Genomic DNA, 21,188 nt, shown 5'->3' with positions numbered 1-21,188 from the left:
AAAAATGTTGCTTTGTTCACATTTTCCACTCCGTACATTGTACCCATCCCCATCCAAGACCTAATATTCATGTATAAAATCCTGCCTGCCTTTTGAGATCCTTCTTTATTGCTGCTCGATCCAGGAAAAAAAATCCTTGAAACCCCAAATATTATTATATTGTCCTTTTTCATATTCAGTGCTCTCTAATGCATAGAATGTGGCCTATACTGTGATGATTATAAGCATTCTAGAGAAAAAAATGTTATTGTTCCTTTCATCTTCAGTTATAGTATAAAAGCTTCACTATAACAAACATTTAGTTCCTGTTAACTTGATTTCACTTGAAATCATTTAGTTACAAACTATAATATAATATAATATAATATAATATAATATAATAACATAAATAACTCTCCTGCCTATGTTGCCCTTTCTTGTATACTTTAGTAAGAATTACACCACATTGCAATATAATCATATGTAAATAGGCCAAGGAAAAAAGGAAATTGGTAAACTTTAATGGCTGACACCATCTAATGTGTGCATTTGAAATATCACATAAACATCCTACAATTCTGCCAGAAAAACAAAGGTTAGTTTTTTTTAAATTATTGTATTCAGTGCATGATACTTTTTGGTTAATTTTGCTAAAATTATGTTATTTTTGTTAGTTTTTGTTCCATCTCCTTTCCCAGGTAGATCTCATTTTTATGCATGAAATCATAAAATAAAACAAGTCACACAGATAACTGAAAATGTTCAACTAAATACCATCTGGGAAAACAGTATTTTAGATATCATATCTGGAATATTACTTCCCTAACTGGCAAGATCTCTAGCCAGCAGACTTCATTATTCCAATTCCAATAGCAGGACCACATCAATGATGGATATGGCTACATCTGTCTTGGCCCAAAACCATAATTCTGAACTCGGATCCCTCTCTAACAAGAAAGGCAAAAATTAAATCAAATTGAACCATATATCTAAATGTAGGAGCAAAAAATTCATAGAAGAACACATAGGAATAATCTTTTGTGACCTCCAATTATTCAATGATTTATTAGATTTGGCATAAAAAACATATGACATAAGAAAGAAATACACTGGATTTAGTAAAAATTTTACATTTTGTGTTTGAAGGGACATCATAAACAAACTAAAAAGATAGCCCACAGGAATGGAGAAAATATTTGCAAATCATATATGATGAGACTAGTACCCAGAACATATAAAGAATTCTCGCAACGCAACAATAAAAATACATATACATAACAATTTTTTAAGTGAGCAAAAGTTTTGAGATGATATTTCTTCTGAGAAGAAATGCTCAGTTAGCACATTATGAGATGCCAACATCAATGGCCATTGGGAAAATATAAGATTTAAACACAATGACATCCTACTTCATACCCACTAAGATGGCTAAAATTAAAAAGACAGACGATACTACTAGAATCCTCCTCCATTTCTGGTGGGATTGTAAAATGGTGTGTCCACTTTGGAAAAACAGATTGTAGTTCCTGGAAATTTTCATATGGTGTTACTGTATGCATGCAAGGTGTAAAGTCAGAGAATTGAAAACATATGTCCCAATGAAAACATGAGTGCTCACTGCAGCATGACTCAAATAGCTCAACAGTGGAAATTACCCAAAAGCCCATGAATTACTAAATGGATATACAAACATGGCTTATCTATACAGTGGAACAATAGCCCTAAAAAGTAAATGACATACTGATACATACTATAACATGGATGAACTTTTAAAACATTATACTACCGGTAAGTAAAAAAAAAAATCGATATAAAAGTTGCATAGGGTATGATTCTGTACATGAAATGTACAGAGTAGGGAAAGCCACAGAAACAAAAAGTAGAAAGGTGGTTTACAAGAGCTGGGCAGATTTTAAATTGTATAAGGTGGTATTTTTCCTGAGATGATGAAAATGTTCTATGATTTAATAGTGTGTGGGAACAGTAAAACAATACTGAATTTTACACTTTAAGATGTTAACTCAATGGCATATGAATTATAACTAAATAAATCTGTAATTAGAAAAATAAGTCAAAATAGGTGGATCATTTAGCATAGGTCAGGACCTTCATTCAGTAGTAAATAATAAAATGTATCAATGGCATATCACAAAAAGAGGTATCGAATGGGAAAGTTACTCAAGGAGTCTCATTTCAGCGCAGGAAGACAGAAAACATAGGAATAAATAAGATATTTAGAGCTTGTAATGAAGATCAGAAAGAAAAATATGACGACGTTGACAGAGAAAAACTTTTTGAGGTCTACAGAAAACAAGGTATTCAGCGAAGGTCTTGATGGGGACTTGGTCTAGCAGGGGTCTTCAAACTACGGCCCGAGGGCCACATGCGGCCCGCAGAGGAGTCTGATCCGGCCCGCCAGGTTTTTTGGGCAGTGAGCGCAGCCGAGGTGTTACAGTAGGAATTAGTAGTTCATATAGTCCGGCCCTCCAGTTCTCTGAGGGACCGTGATCTGGCCCCCACTTTAAAAAGTTTGAGGACGCCTGAAGAATAAGGACACAATCGCTTGAAAAATGAGGAGGCCTGCCTGCCTGCCTGAGGAATGGAGTACAAATGCCCTCAACTGAGAGACAATGTGGCGTGTTTGAGACCAAAAGGCCAGTTTGTATCAGACATAATGTGTGAGGAGGGTTAAAGTGGCACAAGATAATGCTACAGAAATAGACAAGAGTTAGATGGGACAGAGCCTGAAAGCCACCGTCAATTACTTTGGATTTTATCCTGCCTTCAACTGGAAGACACTGGAATAATTTAGGCAGCGCCAGTGACACTCTCTGGTTTACTCTTTCTTTTTTAATTGTTGTTTAAAGTATGTATTGCATACATCTCCCTTTTCCCCATTGACCTCTCTCAAGCCTGTCCCTACCCCCCTTACACCTGCCCTCACCCCCCTACAGATTTATTTTTGAAAAGCTTGCTTTGTTGGTCACACAGAGTATGAATTGAAAGAGGGCAACAACGGTAATTGGCTCAAACTGTGGTAGAGATGGGTGGATTAGACCAGGGCAGGGAGAGTCTTTTTGTGTAACTGTATCAAGCACTTTGGCTTCTAACCTATTCTCCGTGTAGTAAGTAATGGGATGTGGTGCCCAGATGAAGGACTTATTTCCCCAGCTGTTGCTTAAATTGAAGAAAGACCTCCTGGATCAGCCTCCTTCCGGTGACCAGTGCAGGACATAAAGGCTGGCCCGTTGCCTGAATGAGGGACAGACGACCTGAAAGTCCATCCACCTCAGAGGCCCCAGGAGATGCATGGTGCCTCCATGGAAACTGTATCCCCCCTCCCAGTTCGGCTTCTTTCCTTTCCTCCCCAAAAGTCTTGATTATTTCTGAGCACTTCCTTATCATGGCACTGTATGCTAATCTCAATCTCACAGCCTGCTTCTCAGGAAACTCCATCTATTATATGATGCCAATTTAATAAAACTATAAATACTAATAAACTTGAAATGATAATATGCATTTTTTTAAAAACCTTAACAAATTATGATATTTTTACTATAGTCTGTTAATATTACACGTATTTTAATTAAATATTTTATTTTTAAACATTTGGATGCTGAATTAGTAAATAAGCAATAGGAAAAATAATTCATGATTAAATAAATTCTATCATTACCTACTTGAAGAACCCAGGAACCAAAGTTAGCAAGCTTTCTAAGTATCTTTCATTGCTAGATAAGAAGACAAACCATTATTTGCAATAAGATTAATTATTTAATAAGGACCATTATAATTGAAAAACATTATCTTATTTTATACTAGCCAATAGTAACAATTCAGTGAAACACCATGTTTCTATTAGCCCAGAGCATTATTTCCTGTGATCAGAATATACATTCAAAATTTTTGTATGTAATTTTATTTTTCCAAACAAGGGTTGCTCTCTATATTTTAAGGGGTATAATTTATGAAACCGTTTGTTGTACACAAGAATAGCATACAATGAAATGTTTATTGTTTTGGGTGGTAGAAAAATGTAATCCATTCAACCCATCACTTAGAATCTTCTTGCCCATCAAACAATTTTCCAAGACTGCTTGCCAGTCGCTGAGTTATCTGAATTTTACCCTTTTCCTGTTTCGTGTAGCTTATGATGCATTGTGAAATGGCCAAAGGGAAGCAGCCTGAGGGAATTAAGTCAGACATAGCAAAGTCCCTAAATAATTCTCCAAGTCTCTACATCTTAAATAACTTAGAGTTTACTGTTGGTTGTGTTTGCAAAAGAAATTACTGAAAGGATCTTTTCTCTGGAGTTAAATCCCAGATCAGAATTTTATTGCCTTTTGCCCAAAGCTATTGCAAGACTTTCAGAGCAGAAATAAGCTATAGTAGGATCCTCAGTGTGAGTTATGAAGATCAAAATAGAGCAGAGAGGATTTCAGATATTTAAAAATCACTAGCAATTTTTCCTGAAATTTGGAAATATGTCTCCATATTTTCATTTTGTTATAAAATAATTTTCACTCTGTTTTGAAGGTGCCAAGCAATAAGTAATATATGACTGAGTTCCTTCATGGTGGAGAATGTGACTGAATAATTCTATTTCTAACGTGTCACATGAAGCCTGGAATGAGCACTCAAGGAAAGAAACAAAAAGAAAGATTCTTTAACTCTGTGCTTTCACATACACAAATTTCCAGAATGATACAGTGTATACGAAAACCAAGTTGTAAAAATCAGATGACCATGAGGAGTAAAGTGCTTATTTTTCAATTCTCACAACAGTTTTATGATATATTATCCCATGTTAAAAATGGGGGGAGAGGGGAGGAAATGAAGTTTGGAGATAATAAATGATTTACCCTAAATCATGGAGTTAAAAAGCTGCAGACAACAGATACAATGGGGGATGAGAATGACGGATGGAAATAAGTCATTTTTTAAACTTTAAATTGTCTTTATATACTTTGAATTTTTTTTAAAATATATTTTATTGATTTTGTACAGAGAGGAAGGGAGAGAGATAGAGAGTCAGAAACATAGATGAGAGAGAGTCATCGATCAGCTGCCTCTTGCACACCCCCTACTGGGGATATGCCCGCAGCCAAGGCACATGCCCTTGACCGGAATCGAACCTGGGACCTTTCAGTCCCCAAGCCGATGCTCTATCCATTGAGCCAAACCGGTCCTGGCTACTCTGAATTTTTTTAACATGAACATATAAAGAACTATTTACAATACAGCACAGAGTTAGTAACAGGTATATAAAATGCTATGATGGCATGATTACCTCTATTACCTTAATGTAGTTCTTATATTTAGGGTGTTAAGCTACATCTTGAAGAATGAAAAAGAAATAAATCATGAAAAGGCATTCCAGACAGAGAAAAAACATGCCCAATAGCAATGGGCAAGAAATAGGTAGCTGAATAAAATGTAAAAGAAAGTGGAAGAAAGGAGAAAAGGATATTTAGGGAAGCTATATCAGGCTTGTAAGCCAAGCAAAGACATTTACCTTTATTCAAAAGGTAAAATGTTGGAGAGCCATTGATGGAAAGGGATCTACTCTGATCTGTAGCATATTAAGAAAGCCCTTATTGGATAGAACACAGATAGAGGTGAAGAAAAGCTGGGATGGCAAGGATGGAAACAAACATTCACTGAGTGTCATGCAATTAGTAAGTGTGTTGCCTCCATTATTTAATTTAGTGTCATTGTTTAGAGCTAAAAACAAATAAATAAAAAAATTAAGAAATAGTCCATGACCACTCATTTGGCAATTTATCCTCAGAAACTAAAATAATAAGGATGGGTATTGACACATAATTTGGTAAAAGGTACTGGGAAAGTTTGCAAGCATTGTATCTTTATTTTTGTCTATAAATTAAGTGATAATATTTTGTGGAGCCTTAATAACTGAAAAGGAGTAGGGGGCATGAAAATAGTAGAAAGAAATAAGGAGTCACCACAGAAATATAAGAAATATAAGAAGCCAATTAAGAGGAAGTAGTAAAAGGATTGGTAAGAGGTGTTGAACATCCATTAAATAGTAAAAAAAAAAAAAAAAAAAAAAAAAAAAATTAGGTAAAATTTATTGACTTCTTATATGTACGCTTTTTCTCATTTAATCTTCAAGATATCAAATTATGTGAGTATAATTATATACTCTATATTATATATGCAAATTTACAGGTAGAGTAACAGGACCCTTCATCACAGAGGCTTGATTCATACCTACTTCTGTCCCTATCTTCTTAACCATGACTCCAGTGTCACTATACTGTTAACAATCTGAAATTCCATCCTGCATTTTAGAAATAAATATATTCAGAGGCTTAGATAGCTTAAAGTGACTTATCTAAGATCTCAAAAACAGTAAATGCCAATGCCATGATTAAAGTTCTGATAAACAAACTATAGCACAGCCAGACTGCAGAATATTATTCAGTGGGGGAAAAAGAAATGAAATAACAAGCCATGAAAAGACAGGGAAGAAATTTAAATGCATGTTATAAGGAGAAAGAAACCAATCAGAAAAAGCTGCATATTGTATGATTCCAACCATAAGACATTATGGAAAAGACAAAACTATGAAGACAGCCCAAAAAATCAGTGGGTACCAGAGCTATTATGGGAGGGATGGAGAGGAAGGGCACATGTTTAGGGCATTGAAATTACTCTGCACAATACCATATTGTACATGTCATTATACATCTACTAGAGGCCCAGTGCATGAAATTCGTGCAATTGGCGAGGGGGGGATTTCCCTCAGCCCAGCCTCTGACCTCTCACAGACCAGGAGCCCTTGGGGGATGTTCAACTGCTGGCTTGGGCCCACTTCCAATGGGGAGCGGGCCGAAGCCAGCAGTCAGACATCCTTAGCACTGCGTGGATGTGCGAGAGGCTCCTGCCGCTGCCATTCCACTTGCTAGCCATGAGCCTGGCTTCTGGCTGAGCAGTGCTCCCCTACGGGAGCACAGTGACCACCAGGGGGCAGCTCCTTTGTTGAGCATCTGCCTCTTAATGGTCAGTGCGCATCATAATGACCTGTCATTCTGCCATTCAGTCTACTTGCATATTAGCATCTTATTATATAGGATTCCAACCCATAGGGTGTACAGTATCAAAAGTGCATCCTAATGTAAGCTATGAACTTTGGTGATTATAACATTATCCATGTAGGTTCATCAATTTTAACGAGTGTTATAATTTATCGTAACGCTGGTGGGAGATGATGACGGTAAAGGCTATCATGTGTGTAGGCAAGAAGTGTGCAGAAAATCTCTGAATCTTGTCCTCAGTTTTGCAGTGAACTTAAAACTGATACAAAAACTAAAGTTTTAACTTAAAAAAAATAAGGGATAATAAAAGGTGGCGAATAAAATATAAAAAAATGTTAAAATCAGATGTAGTATGTGAATATGTGATAAACTGCTTCCTTTGAAAAATTACCTGGCTGATTTAATAGATGTGAAACAGGTAATGATATTTTTGAATTCATGTCTTAAAGCCCTGTGCTACTTGTTGCAAATGTTAGCCCAGTGTCTTGCGTGAATGAGGAACTAAATAAATATTTCTTAAAGAAAAAGAGAGGGGGTGGGGGGAGAGAGAAATAAAGGGGAGGGAAGCAGAAAGAAAGAAAGAAACAGAAAAAAAATACAGTGGAACTTTGGTTATCAAACTTAATTCATTCTGGAAGGCTGTTCAAGAAGTGATTTGTCAGAAAATCAAATCATTTTTTCCCATTAGAAATAATGTAAATTGAATTAAACCTTTCACACCTCCAAATGATTACCTGTTTTAACCTTTCCTATATACAGTACATGTATAATGTATTGTTTGATCTATAAATAAACACTTCTTTACTAAAACCACACCCTACTGACCTTAAAGGAGTCACTATCAGCATGGGTCTGAGTGTCTTTCAGTTGGCATGCCATGCAGCATCTTTGCTTGTTCCAGTACCACTGTCCCCTAAATGCTGTTTATCAAAATCAACAACAGCTTTTCTCTCTCTTCAATTACCTGGGATCATTGTTTCTTTCACACCCTTAGCACTCTTGATGGCCTCTTTATGTTTTAAAATTGTGCTAATCATTGATTTCACAAGCAACAGGAGCATTCTCTCCTTTGTTGCCTGAGGGATGCTTTTTGTCATGTGGAGGGATCAGCATGAAAGTGTTGTCAGGTGGAAAACCAAAGCTTGGTTTGACAACAGAGACATTTTTTCTGTGAACAACTTGGCTGAAATTGAATTGCTCAAGATGGGAGATGTTTGAAAAACGAGATAGATGATAGATAGATAGATAGATAGATAGATAGATAGATAGATAAGTAATAGATATAGATGGATTGATAGATGAGAGAGAGAGAGAGAGAGAGAGAGAGAGAGAGAGAGAGAGAGAGAGAGAGAGAGAGAGAAAACAGTCACTTTTTATTAAACTGAAACTTAATATGGCTGCCACCTTTACAGTGACTCTCGAACTGTATTATCAGGCATATGGTCCAAAAATGCCTTTGATAAAAGTAAACCACTAGACTACATATATGCAGCAGAAAATAACTGAAATTCTTTTATAAACTAGGTAAGGTGTAACTAATTAAGAAATAATACATCAGTAAAATTATAAATTCAAAGTTTGTATGTCTCATTTCGAATTTCTTCAGTGAGGTGATCCATTACTTATGAAGGACACTTCTTTGAAATGATCGGTATTAGGAAAACACATTTTAAGTAGTAAGGTCATCAAGAATAAGAATACTTTCAAAGACTAAATTAACCTCCAGGCCAAGGCAACATAGTCCCTGGGGCCCCGAGCACATTAACTGGAAGAACCAACTCAAACTGGGCAAACCCTTGGCAGCTTCTGGCTGACCTGAAGGAGGAGGACTGAGACTTTATGGGCCACACACTGTGTGTCTGTCCTCGGGGAACTGTCTTCATTGACACAAAGTGCTACCTCTTTATCCAGAAACTGGAGGAGGGCAGGACTAGGGAAGAGACCCAATGAGAAGCAGACATGTGTGGCTTCTTCCATCACCCCAACATTGTTTGCTTTGTGGATTACTCTCTGAGGGAGCAGGGCATCACACATGAGGCTTGGCTGCTAGTACCCCTCTTCAAGGGAGGTACACTATGTAAGGAGACAGAAAGGCTAGAACACAAAGGCAACTTCTTGACTAAAGATCAAATCCTTCAGTTGCTGCTGTGTATCTGCAGAGGCCTGGAGGTCATTCATGCCCAGGGTCAGGCCCTCAAGGACCTATAGCACACCAGTGTCATGCTTGGAGATGAGGGGCCACCAGTTTTAATGGACTCGGGTTCCATGAATCAAGCATGCACCCATGTGGAGGCCTCCTGCCAGGCTCTGGCCCCGATGGTGCACCATCTCCTCCCGGGCCAGACCTCTTCTCCATGCAAAGCACTGTGCCATCCATGAGCAGACTGATGTCTGGTCCCGCGACTGTGTGCTACATGCCGTGATGTTTGGGGACACAGTGATCCAGAAGGGTGATAGTGTGGCCTTTGCTGAACAAAACCAACTCTGCATCCTGCAAAGCCCCAGGCATTCTTTGTCAATGTGGCAGCTGCTGACCTCCAAGATGTCTGTGGATTCCCAGTAGCGCCCTCACATTCCTCTCCTCCTCAGTCAGTTGGAGGCACAGCAAACCCCAGATTCAAGGCAGCACATTACCCAAATCTGGACCAACCAGTGGCCATGCTGAGAAGTTGGCCCCGGGCCTTGGAAAGAGGCCCCCATCTCTCACTGGAATCTGCATCCTTCTATCTATCTATCTATCTATCTATCTATCTATCTATCTATCTATCTATCTATCATCTATTTATCTATCTATCATCTATCTATCATCTATTTATCTATCTATCTATCTATTATCTATCTATCATCTATTTATCTATCTATCTATCATCTATCTATCTATCTATCTATCTATCTATCTATCTATCATCTATCTATCATCTAGGCTTGCTCTCTTGAGTTGAGGTGAAGGAGTGGGAGTCAGCTCAGTCTTTTATCTGTTCTGCTCTCTTACCCCTGAGAACAACTGGACAGGGAACCTGAGTTGAGGTGAGAAAATGTGGGGGATGAGCACAGGGAAATGATGCAGAAAAGGACTCTGAGCTTGCATGGTCTGCCTCCAAATATGGGAGCAGAAGAATGTATAAATAGAAGAATAAAGTGAAAGCATTTGGTGGAAGAAATGTTGAAACAAACAAAAGAACAAATTTAAAAAAATAAAAGAAAAAATCAAAAATAAATAAAAGAACAAATTAAAAAATATATAAGATGCATAACCTTTAAATTAGATAATTTAAATAAAGTCAAAGGAAGGTGGAGCTAAAATATAACATTGCTTCACAGTTCGTGGTCAAATGACATCAACTTTGAAATTCCTACTCTCTACCAGCAAATATCAATAGAAAATGACATGCCAGTCAATACTACTGTTAGCTAAATAGTTCCACATCTGATTGTTTTACAGAAGTTGTGTGAGTTCTATAAATGTCACTTTTGCAAAAGATAAAGATTTAATAAACATTGTGCTCATTTGACAGTGTTTCCTGTCCATCTATTCACCATATGAAATCCTCAGGTACCTCAGTGCAATGTGTTTGCCAATCATACCCCCTACAGTGGACAATATAGAAAGCTCAGAATAACTGAATAAATTACTCAAGTTCAAACAGTATATCTGTGTCAGGATCAAAACATGCAGAAATGGTTTTAAGAAAAAATGTAGTTATAAATTGATCTGGATTCTTCAGGTCACACTCTGGCAGAAACCCCTTAATAAATTGTTTGCCTTACTACACTTCTGCTATCTTATCAATCAGCTTTTTATTACAGAATATCACTTGAAAGTTTTGTTCCCAAAGAGCTATTTAGTGATGTTTAATTTTAAGTCAACTGAACTAACATTAATTGATGGCTGATTTTGTGAGTATGGGACTAACTAGAGAATAAAATTTATAATCCAAAGTGTGTGTGTGTGTGTATATATATATATATATATATATATATATATATATATATATCAACCTATTAGTTATAATATAAGACAGAATATGATTTGAAGGACATTTCCCCTATATTGCCTTAGTTAAAACCATCTTTGATATTTATATTTTATCCCATATTAGACAATAGCTGTGTTGAATGTACAATCTATTTTAACAATTCCTATAATCTTCCGTGGCATTTTGAGTTGATGTATTTTCTAAGTGTCTTCATCTGCACTTGTACAACTTTTTAAAACTCAAGACAAGATTTTATATTCATCCTATTCAACTTAATCTTGCTATACTCAGAGCACTGTGCAAAAATCCATGTTAGATCTCAATTCATACATTCAATATAGTATTATAGCAACCCTTCTTCAGTTTATGGATTTTGCTTGATGTGATAACTATACCAGCTAAGGCCAAACCAAGAGCTCTGTGACTCATCACTATGTAATTGGTTATTTTTTTGTCTGTTTATTTGTGGGGTTTTTTAAAATATTTTTTATTGACTTTAGAGAGGAAGAGAGAGGAAGAGTTAGAAATATCAATGATGAGAATCATTGATCAGCTTTCTCCTGCAAGCCCCATACTGGGGATCAAGCCCTAAACCTGGCATATGCCCTTGACCAAATTGGAACCCAGGACTCCTCAGTCTATAGGCCAACACTCTATCCACTGAGCCAAATCGGCTAGGACTCATCACTATGTTTTTGATCAATGTGCTCTACACACACTTCTGGTAGCTGTTCCATTTTTAAAATATTCATAAAGTTGAGAGGGAATTGAACCTTTTTTTTAATTATGGAATAACTAAAGATAATGCACCTGGTATTGACCCATATATATATATATATATATATATATATATTGTGCTCGTATCTTTTCAAAATTAGATTTACATAATATTTTCTATGTAAGTTGACCCTAACTATTAAGGAGGATGTGATGGTTAATTTTATGTGTCAAATCTGCTAGGGCATGGTACTCAGTTCTTTGGTTAAACACCAGCGTAGCTGTCACCATGGAGGCAATATTTTGATGGGATTAACATTTCAGTAAAGCAGATGACCCTCATTCACTGTGCTGAAAGCCTTACAAAAAAAGAGAGGCATCTCCTGAAAAAGAGGGAATTCTGCCTCCAAACTACCTTCAGACTTGAGCTTCAACATCAGATCTTCCAAGGATCTCCAGTGTGGGACCCTGGCCTGAGATTTCAGAATTACCAGCCCCCAATTCCCCAATTCCTTAAAATATGTCTACACACACACACTACTGCTTCTGTTACTATGGAGTACCATGAATGATATGGGGACTGATGACATTCAAACTAAGGCTGGTGTTCTCTAGAGTTGGTTTCTGTATCAGGGAGAATATAGAATAGTCTGGATAATTTTTATGATCAAATCCAATGCTCCTTCATGACTGCCAGTGACCTATTTATAATATTTCTAATAGTATAGTATTTGGATATCATATGGTTCATTACTTAGATGGCTTAGTTACTGATTATAGGCAGCTGACTTATAATAAAAATATACTGATCAAAAAATAATAATCTTTAATTACAGTTATACAATTCTGTGGTCTATATACATCTTTCACAGATTCATTACATTTGAATTTCCCAACAATACTGTGTCACTTATAGCTTATATTTATAATATAATTACTTCAGGGAGGAATTAGGGCTAGGGACTAGACTCCAGATGACTTTTTATTTTAGCATCATCTCTTGTTTTTCACTGGAATTTGGCCTGCTATGGACTAAATTGTGTCCCCCAACCAATTTCATATATTTAACCCCTAATCCCCAATGTGATGGTATTTGGAGATGAGGCATTTAAGAGGTAATTAGTTTAGATAACTTCACTGGATGGAGCCCTCGTGATAGGATTAGTGCCCTTATAAGAACAGATGGCAGAGTTCCTTTCTCCCTCTTTCTCTCTCCCTTTCTTCTTCCTCCCACTGTCCCTACTGTGTATACAGTGAGTAGGAAAATCAGCAAGAAACTCTCACCAGAATTTACCTATGCTGGCACTCTGATATTGGACTAAACTCTGAATATACTCCAGTTAATCCCAAACATTTTTTAAAAGGCAAAATTACTTGTGATCTACTACAACAAATGTTTGACTCAAAAGTATATTTTATATACATTTAAAGTTAGCAAATTAGAAAAGAAACTGGATTTGATCTGTATCAGCACATCAATTATTTGGGCTTTAATCCAAAACAAAAGAAAATAAAAGAGAAGAAAATGTGTCATAAATAGTTCAGTATCCACACAATTATTTTGACTAAACATTGTTGTTTGTTTTCATTTAATATGGAGGAGTTATTAGTGCCTTCTCTTTTTAATTCAGTATAGGTAAGTAGAATAGGTTGTCCTTATATACAAAGAAAACAAATCTCAAAAGATAAAACAAAAAAATCAATGAAATAACACAATGTTAAGAAGAAATACAATTTAAGAGAATATCAAAGGAAGGGAGACCAGCTAAAAAAGACTGAAAGAAAGATAAAGGGCAAAGGATTTAAAAATTAAACAGAACAGAAAAGATTAAAGAAAGAAAGGCAAAAAAAAAAAAAAAAGGCCATGCAGCAGGATTCAAGAAGGCAGTAAGAAGACATGCAATGATTACAAAGGAATAGCAAATACTAAAGATGCTTGAAGTAATGAAGACAAAACATAGAAAGTAAAATAAAAGCAGTTATAGATTAATTTTAAACATAATACAGAAAAGGTACAATGTTAATGAGTTTTCCCTTTTTTTTCCCATCTTCTTGGCTATTATTGATAAAAAGAGAAATCAGTCTTTATGCGCAGGAGATTTAGAACAACAGCCTGGTACAATTAACTTACCTTTCTATCCAACTTACCTTGTGTAAACACTACCTACATCTTTCAATTTTCTAATTTACATATTGAAGCTATTCTCATGATATTCCTGATACCCTTAGCTAACTAAATGTTGTAACTTCATAAATCCATCAATGATTGATTTCTGAAACCACTAACTTATTTTATAGTGAGACTAGAGGCCTGGTGCATGAGGATGCATGCCACTGAAGGGGGTCCTCAGCCCAGCCTGCCCCCTCTCACAGTCCAGGAGTCCTCAGGGGCCAGAGGCAACCAGGTGATCAGGGGAAAGCAATGCCCCCATCACAACTCTGCTGCTGCCACTGCTGAAAGCACAAGTCTTGGCTGGCCCTGGTTGTCTGAGCCTTGGGAGGCCCTGGCAGCCGGAAAGCTGCCATCAGAGGCTTGCCTGCACCTCGGGACGGCCCTGGGCAGCTGTGGTTTGGCCACAGTGCACCTGCCACCTCCCCTCCCCGGCTGGGCTGAAAGGACTGTGGGACTCCCACGGGGCTGAGGGGACTGGGTGCTGCCATCTTGTGGCTATGGGTACCACCATCTTTGTGATGGTGTGACGTAAATTTGCATATTTCCTTTTTATTAGATAGGATATAAGGTATAATAAAGGACAAATTAAATTTAAAGTAGACTCACCATTAAATAATCAGTCTATTTTAGCAATGCTTGTGCCACTGAAATTCAAAAATTTGAGAAGGCATTTTTTGTTGTCATAATCTATACTAATAAAAGCATAATATGCTAATTTGACCAGACAACCTTCCAGAGGAAGCCGGGGCTGCGAGGGAAGCCCAGGTCTCCGGTGCCAAAGGGAAGCTGCCAGGGGAAGGAAGACCTACTCTTGCACTCATTTCGTGCATTAGGCCTCTATTAATAGATAAGGGTATGGCACACTAGATGTCCTGCCGTTTCCTGTGGTACATTCTTTCAGGTATAAACATGTCTGTAATTAATTAAGCCTCTTTAAAATTACACACCATAGATGCTCAATGAGTGTTTACTGAATGAGTGAAGGAAGTATCATGCAAAACACAGTCCATAGTTCTCTATTTATGTATGTTTGTTTCTAAAGAGATAACAATTCCTTTACTTCATGGAAAGTAAAGTATCTAATGTAATTACTTTAAATTTATACAGCATCTTTTAATTAAAATCTCTCTTCTAGCCATGTTAGGGTCAAGACAAGAATATAAAGCAATATAGCAGTAAAAATCTAAAATCATAAAACATTTGCAATTAATTTTACCTTATGTAAACAATAAACAAAATACATATTACTATTATCACATATATTGCTCTAGAAAACAATCTAAATTATGTCTAAATCATAAAAAAGTTATGTATAGCCACTGTAGAAAACAGTTTGCTAGTTTTTTTACAAAGCTAAATGTAGACTTACCATCTGACTCATAAGTTACATTCTAGATGTTTACCCAATAAGTTGAAAACCTATAAATCCACACAAAAACCTGCACAAAAATGTTTATAGCATCTGTATATATAATTGTAAAAACTTTGAATCCACCAATATGTCCTTCAGTAAGTGAGTGGATAAAAATAGGAATACATCCATGCAAGGAAATGTTATTCAACAACAACAACAAAATGAACTATCGTATTGAATCATGAAAAGACAGAGGAACCTTAAATGCATATTGCTAAGTCAAAGCAGTCAGTCTGAAAATGTTACATTTCTGTATGATTGAATAACATGACACTCTGTATAAGGCAAAACTATAGAGATAATAAAAGATTAATTGCTGGCCAGGAGCTTTAGGGGAAAGAGGGAGAGAGAAAAGAGGTAGAACACAGGATTTTTAGGACAGTTAGACTTTCTCTATGATTCTGTGGTGGTATGTTCATGACATTACATAAGTGTTGAAACTGACAGAACTATACAACTCAAAAATTAAGCCTAATGTGAACCCTAGACTTTATTTAATAATGTATCAATTTTGACTCATCAAGAGTAGTAAATGTAGCATTCTAATGCAAGATGTTAATAATAGGGGAAATGATTATTTTGAGGGGAGAGGATAAGTACCGTAATATTGGAACTCTGTACTTATTGCTCTTTTATGCGGTAAATATAAAACTTCTCTTAAAATTTGTTTATTTTTTATATAAAAAAAGTTAGTAAATCAGGTTATATGGTCACAATTCTTCAATAGAAAATGTTTATGAGTGGACTGATGCTATATGCCTCCTAAGCATTTGTGCTTAATTGTCTGCCTGCATATGTGTCTCATTTTTATCCCTCTCCTCAAATCACACCTGAGGGAGATGGGGAACTAATAGGTATGGATGGGTTTAAGTACTTTCATTGTGACACAGGCATGGTCTCAGTCTAGGAATTTGCATTATTCGAGAGTGCTGCTTTCTCTCCTTCCAAGTGTAACTAGAAACCTTCATATATTATTTCCTGAAAATGAAACTTGAACTCCTAGTTAAAAACAGAAATGGAACACAATACCTTTATTCTTTGTTTCTCTTAAAAACAATACAAAAAATGATAGCTAAAGACTGTTCAAAATAGGAATAAACCTTCAAATATAGAATATTCAAAATAGAAAACAATAGCAACAAAACTTGGGGAGCCGGAAAACTGGTATGAGTTATAGTTGCTTAAGCAAGCACTTAAAAAGCTGAATCCTTGGCTGACACCAGGGTGAGGAAAACCTGATCTATACTACAGTAGCCCACAACGCTGTAAACTAGGTACCTCTGGAATAAGAATAAAGATATTTAAAAAGGAATTAGACTAATCTGCTTCCCCTCCCTTATTCCATAGAACCAGACAATATCTCCTTCTCGTAACAGAAGCCCATTTTACTACTTGACACCAATTTTTCTTTTTATATTGATTGATTTGTTTATTTAATTATATTTTCTGATATTGAATGCATTTCATTATATATTTTTGGAATAATGATAGGAATGGCTAGAAAGCAAGCAAGAGGGAGATAAAAGAAGAGGAAATAAAATAACAAAGGGAAGGAGGAAAAATCAAGAAGGCATACAAATATTAAGAAACAAGATCAGACATAACAATTGCATTCAATAATGAGGAGAGAAACAGCAGTAGGAGTTGGCATTTATCACTTAAGCAATAGTATATGAATATTGTCCTTGTGTTCTCATAGTTTTTTAAAAAAAAAGTGAAGTACATCAAATGAGAGTATATACCTTATTTTTCCTTCCTGTTATATCCTAATAGACCTAAATTAAAACTTCCTCCATAAATATCCATTTATAAACATGCTCTCATCTGCATGAAATTTTCTCCAAAGTATCAGTGTTGCCAAAAAAAGAGCAAGACTAAAAATAATCAGCTATAGAATTATGTTGAGCCACAAGTGAAATAAGGAAAAAGAATATTTTTAATCATTATTGGAACTACCTGGTACTTAGTGAGTTCTAATGAATTAAAAGAATAAAGGTGTTGTGATATTTTTTATTTTATTTCTTTTTTTGCCAACAAGAATCCTCAAAATCATGATCAAAGTATAAAGTATATTTAATTGTTTCATTCATTTTTTTAGACTACAAGGTCACCTAGGACAATATGATTCTGGTTATTTAAGATAATAAGAAAAATATTCTCAGATTTTCACTGACTTCATTAGAAAAACGAAGTAAGTGGGTCCTCGGGTTACATCAGAGATCGGTTCCTACAACGCAATGTAACACGATGTTTGCCCTAAGTCAGAACCCACCTACATAAGCACCTACATCACTCACATGGAGCACAAACACAGCACTAATGAAGTGAAACAGTAAAACAAAATTTAAAGAAAGATAACAATTACTGACCTTTACTTGTGGTAAATAAATAATAAAAAACAGCCGAAACCGGTTTGGCTCAATGGATAGAGCGTCGGCTTGGGGACTCTAGGGACCTGGGTTCGATTCCGGTCAAGGGCATGTACCTTGGTTGCTGGCATATCCTTAGTGGGGGGTTTGCAAGAGGCAGTTGGTAGATGTTTCTCTCTCATTGACGTTTATAGCTCTCTATCTCTCTCCCTTCCTCTCTGTACAAAATCAATAAAATATATTTTAAAAAATAATAAAAAACATAAAGCACATGTACATACATTGAAATGACAGATTTTTTTTTTTTTTTTAATAAATGGGAGATGGCAACATAACCACGAAACCATGTAGGTAGAGTCCGAGGTAACCTGAGGACTGTCTGTACTACATACAACCCTTTTTCCAACTCCACTAAAGAATACTCTCCCCCCAAACGACATGACATATGGGGGAAAAGGAGAGTATACCTTTCTGGGATTGATTCTCACACATAAATAGAAGAGTTACTATTCAATTCTATTCATCGTTCAAATGAATCTCCCATTTTAATGGACTAATCAGCTCAAATAAACATATTTTAAATTAGAGAATAAAAGGTGATTACTTTGTAACAGGATAAAAAGTATTTATATTAAAAGCCTAGGGGGTTGTCATGCCCTCGTGTCACATTGCCACAAGATGGTTGTGTGCACATCGGCGGCAGGGCCCAGGGGCCACTCCGTGTGGTGACGCCAAGGGTCCCACGGCTGCACACGGCACCACACGGAGGAGGCCGGGCCCAGCATCTCTGCCACCTAGAGTGGAGGAAGCAGGTCTTGTCGGAGGAGGTGGATTGTGGCAGGAGAGGGTAGTTGTGGGCAATCAGACTGGCAGGGAAGGGCAGTTGGGGTGATAAAGACAGCAGGGGAGCAGTCAGGCATCAATCAGGCTGGAAGAGGAGCAGTTAGGGGGCAATCAAGCTGGCAGGCAGGAGAGTGGTTAGGAGCCAACAGTCCCAGATTGTGAGAGGGAAGTCTGACTGCCAGTTTAGGCCTGATGTGGAATCAGACTAAACTAGCAGTTGGACATTCTCGGAGGGGCCCCAGATTTGAGAAGGTGCACTGGGACACTACCCCCAGGCACAAATTTCATGCACCAGGCCACTAGTTTATCATAAGTTTGAGATATAACTTTCTATACAAATGATAAAATATTTTTAATTAATGTTATATATGACAAAATCAGTTTCAATAGATATACACATGGTTTTGGTATATGGCAATCAAGTAAATCAATCAAAAGACAAAGTTAGAGTTAACTAGATACAGGCTTGGTGAATGGCAGATAGAAGGTATAACATGTGAAAGAAAGTTAAACATAATTCTTGAGTTTTTATTTTCTTGGTGGTTTCCTTACCCTATAATGAACTATGACATTCAATTTCTGAATAACTGAAGATATTAAAGCAGTCAACTTTAGCTTGTGAATTACTCAAAAAGCTATTCAGAATTAAATGTTATAGCTGGTCTCTCATTTTCACTGTCTAATAAATGTGTTTAAAAAGTAAACAAATGAGTTTATACATTCCAAATACCATCCCATTCATGTGCCCCCACTTCATTCATTCATTCATTCATTTAATAAATATTTACTCATCTACAAAAGGCCAGGCCCTATACTAAATGAAGACTTACACATCCCATGCCCCCATGGAATTTTCATATTAGTGTTCTCTTTTTAATCAGTCAAACTCCTCTGAATTAAATATTCATTTATTTTCAAAAGAAAAACTTTTTTGTCAGATGGGACACAACATTTTCAATGGAGATAACTTTCTAATAGAGGTTATTCTATCGGCAGTCATTCACTCTGTGAATGTTAGTTGATTGTAATGATAAACAATGAAAAGTACTGCTAGCATTTATTGAACACTTTTTATGTTCCACACACTGAGTTATGTCTAGTTCTATTGAATAATCATCTTTTAAAAATATTTTAATGATTTTTAGAGAGAGAGGGAAGGAGAGAGAAAGAGAAACATTGATATGAAAGCAAAACCTATTGTCAGCCTTCTGCACACCCCTACAGGGGCCGAGCCCAAAACGCATGCATGTGCCCTGACCAGGAATGGAACTGGCAACCTTTCAGTGCATAGGATGATGCCCAAGCAACTGAACCACACTGGCCAGGGCTGAATAATCATATTTTGCATGTGGAATAAATGATGGTGTATTGCATCCTCATTGCTTAAATTTAGGGAAAGAAGTCCGAGTATTTTAAAATAATGTAGCTAATATATACATATCAAGAGTTGGAAACATTAATGTACATGAAAAATAAAAATAATTCTTCAGTAATAAGTTTAATATATCTGAAAAGAAGAAAATACTCAAATATGCATAATGTCAAGGACATACTCAGTGAAGAAAAACAGTTTCTATTGGATCTAGGTTAGAAGAATGCTCTAGTCTAACATTTAACTAGTTAGTGGGTTTAAATATCTGTGCAACTCTTAGTATTTATTTTACCTTTTACTTTTTATTTTCTTTTGAATATCAAGAGATATTCACATTTGGAAGGACATATTCTTATTAACTCTAATGAGATTTTTAGTCAATGTACTGAATATAAACAACTATTGTGTTTGTCTTTTTTTTCCTTTTCTGTAGGAAAGAGTTCAAGCTGAAGATCCTAGTCATATAATTAAAAGGACTAATTCCATTCAATCCTTGAATCTGTCTATAGAAATAGAATTCTTAAAACATAATCACAAAAGGGAATATGATGCCCATTGAATTTCATATTATGTTCAGTTGAACTGTTGTGTTTCTACAACAAATTTAATTTTAATTATGAAGAATGGTTCTGTGTGTGTGTGTGTGTGTGTGTGTGTGTGTGTGTGTGTGTGTTTGTGGGCATTTATGCTTGTAGACAGGCCATCTCTGGCACTAGGGAACTTGAGGAGAGAGAAGTAACCCTTGTATTATGTTAAATCAGAGAAATAATTGCACTTGGCAGTTTTGTTTGCAGAATGCAGCAAAGGCTGAAGGCTTTTGTACAGTTCAAAAGAGCACATTCCACAGATACAGCAGTTGTTGGTTGCCTGCAGGGACTGTCAGAATTGGGGTGGGGGTGGAGGCCTGTATCAAAAGAGCCTAGAGTTCTTGGGTTTGTGTTTAAAAATAATAAATACTTACACTTTTTTGAATCGTTGTTTCAAATTAGCTTTATAGCATTAAAATGTATTGTAAATATAACACTTTTGAACAATTTTTAAAATCTTTACAGTAATCATTTGACATTCCTGTTTAGCCTTTGCTGCCTCATGCTCTTTAATCATTTGTTTTCAGATTAAGGTTTAAATGCTAAGCAATTTCAACAGGTTAACTTAAGACTCTTAAGAGAGCCCTCTTTCACTGAAAATACGCCAAAGGCTTGTTCAGCTGGACTGTCATGACTTGTGCTGAATTAACACATATCATTTCCCTACAGAATACGCAAGTTAGAGTTTCCACTGTT

At 36.2% G+C, this 21,188-nt stretch overlaps 1 protein-coding gene and 1 pseudogene across 1 annotated transcript in view; one reads left to right on the top strand and one right to left on the bottom strand.

Moving 5' to 3' along the window:
* Window positions 1-21,188, bottom strand: part of FOXP2 (forkhead box P2) — a 493,504-nt gene that overhangs the window by 451,706 nt on the left and 20,610 nt on the right. The gene's annotated exons all lie outside the window — the stretch shown is intronic.
* On the top strand, window positions 8,880-9,705 carry LOC118714533 (annotated as a pseudogene).

The sequence above is a fragment of the Pipistrellus kuhlii genome, unplaced genomic scaffold (assembly GCF_014108245.1).
Source record: "Pipistrellus kuhlii isolate mPipKuh1 unplaced genomic scaffold, mPipKuh1.p scaffold_m20_p_10, whole genome shotgun sequence".
Lineage (NCBI taxonomy): Eukaryota > Metazoa > Chordata > Mammalia > Chiroptera > Vespertilionidae > Pipistrellus > Pipistrellus kuhlii.
This window is presented reverse-complemented; position numbering and strand designations above follow the sequence as displayed.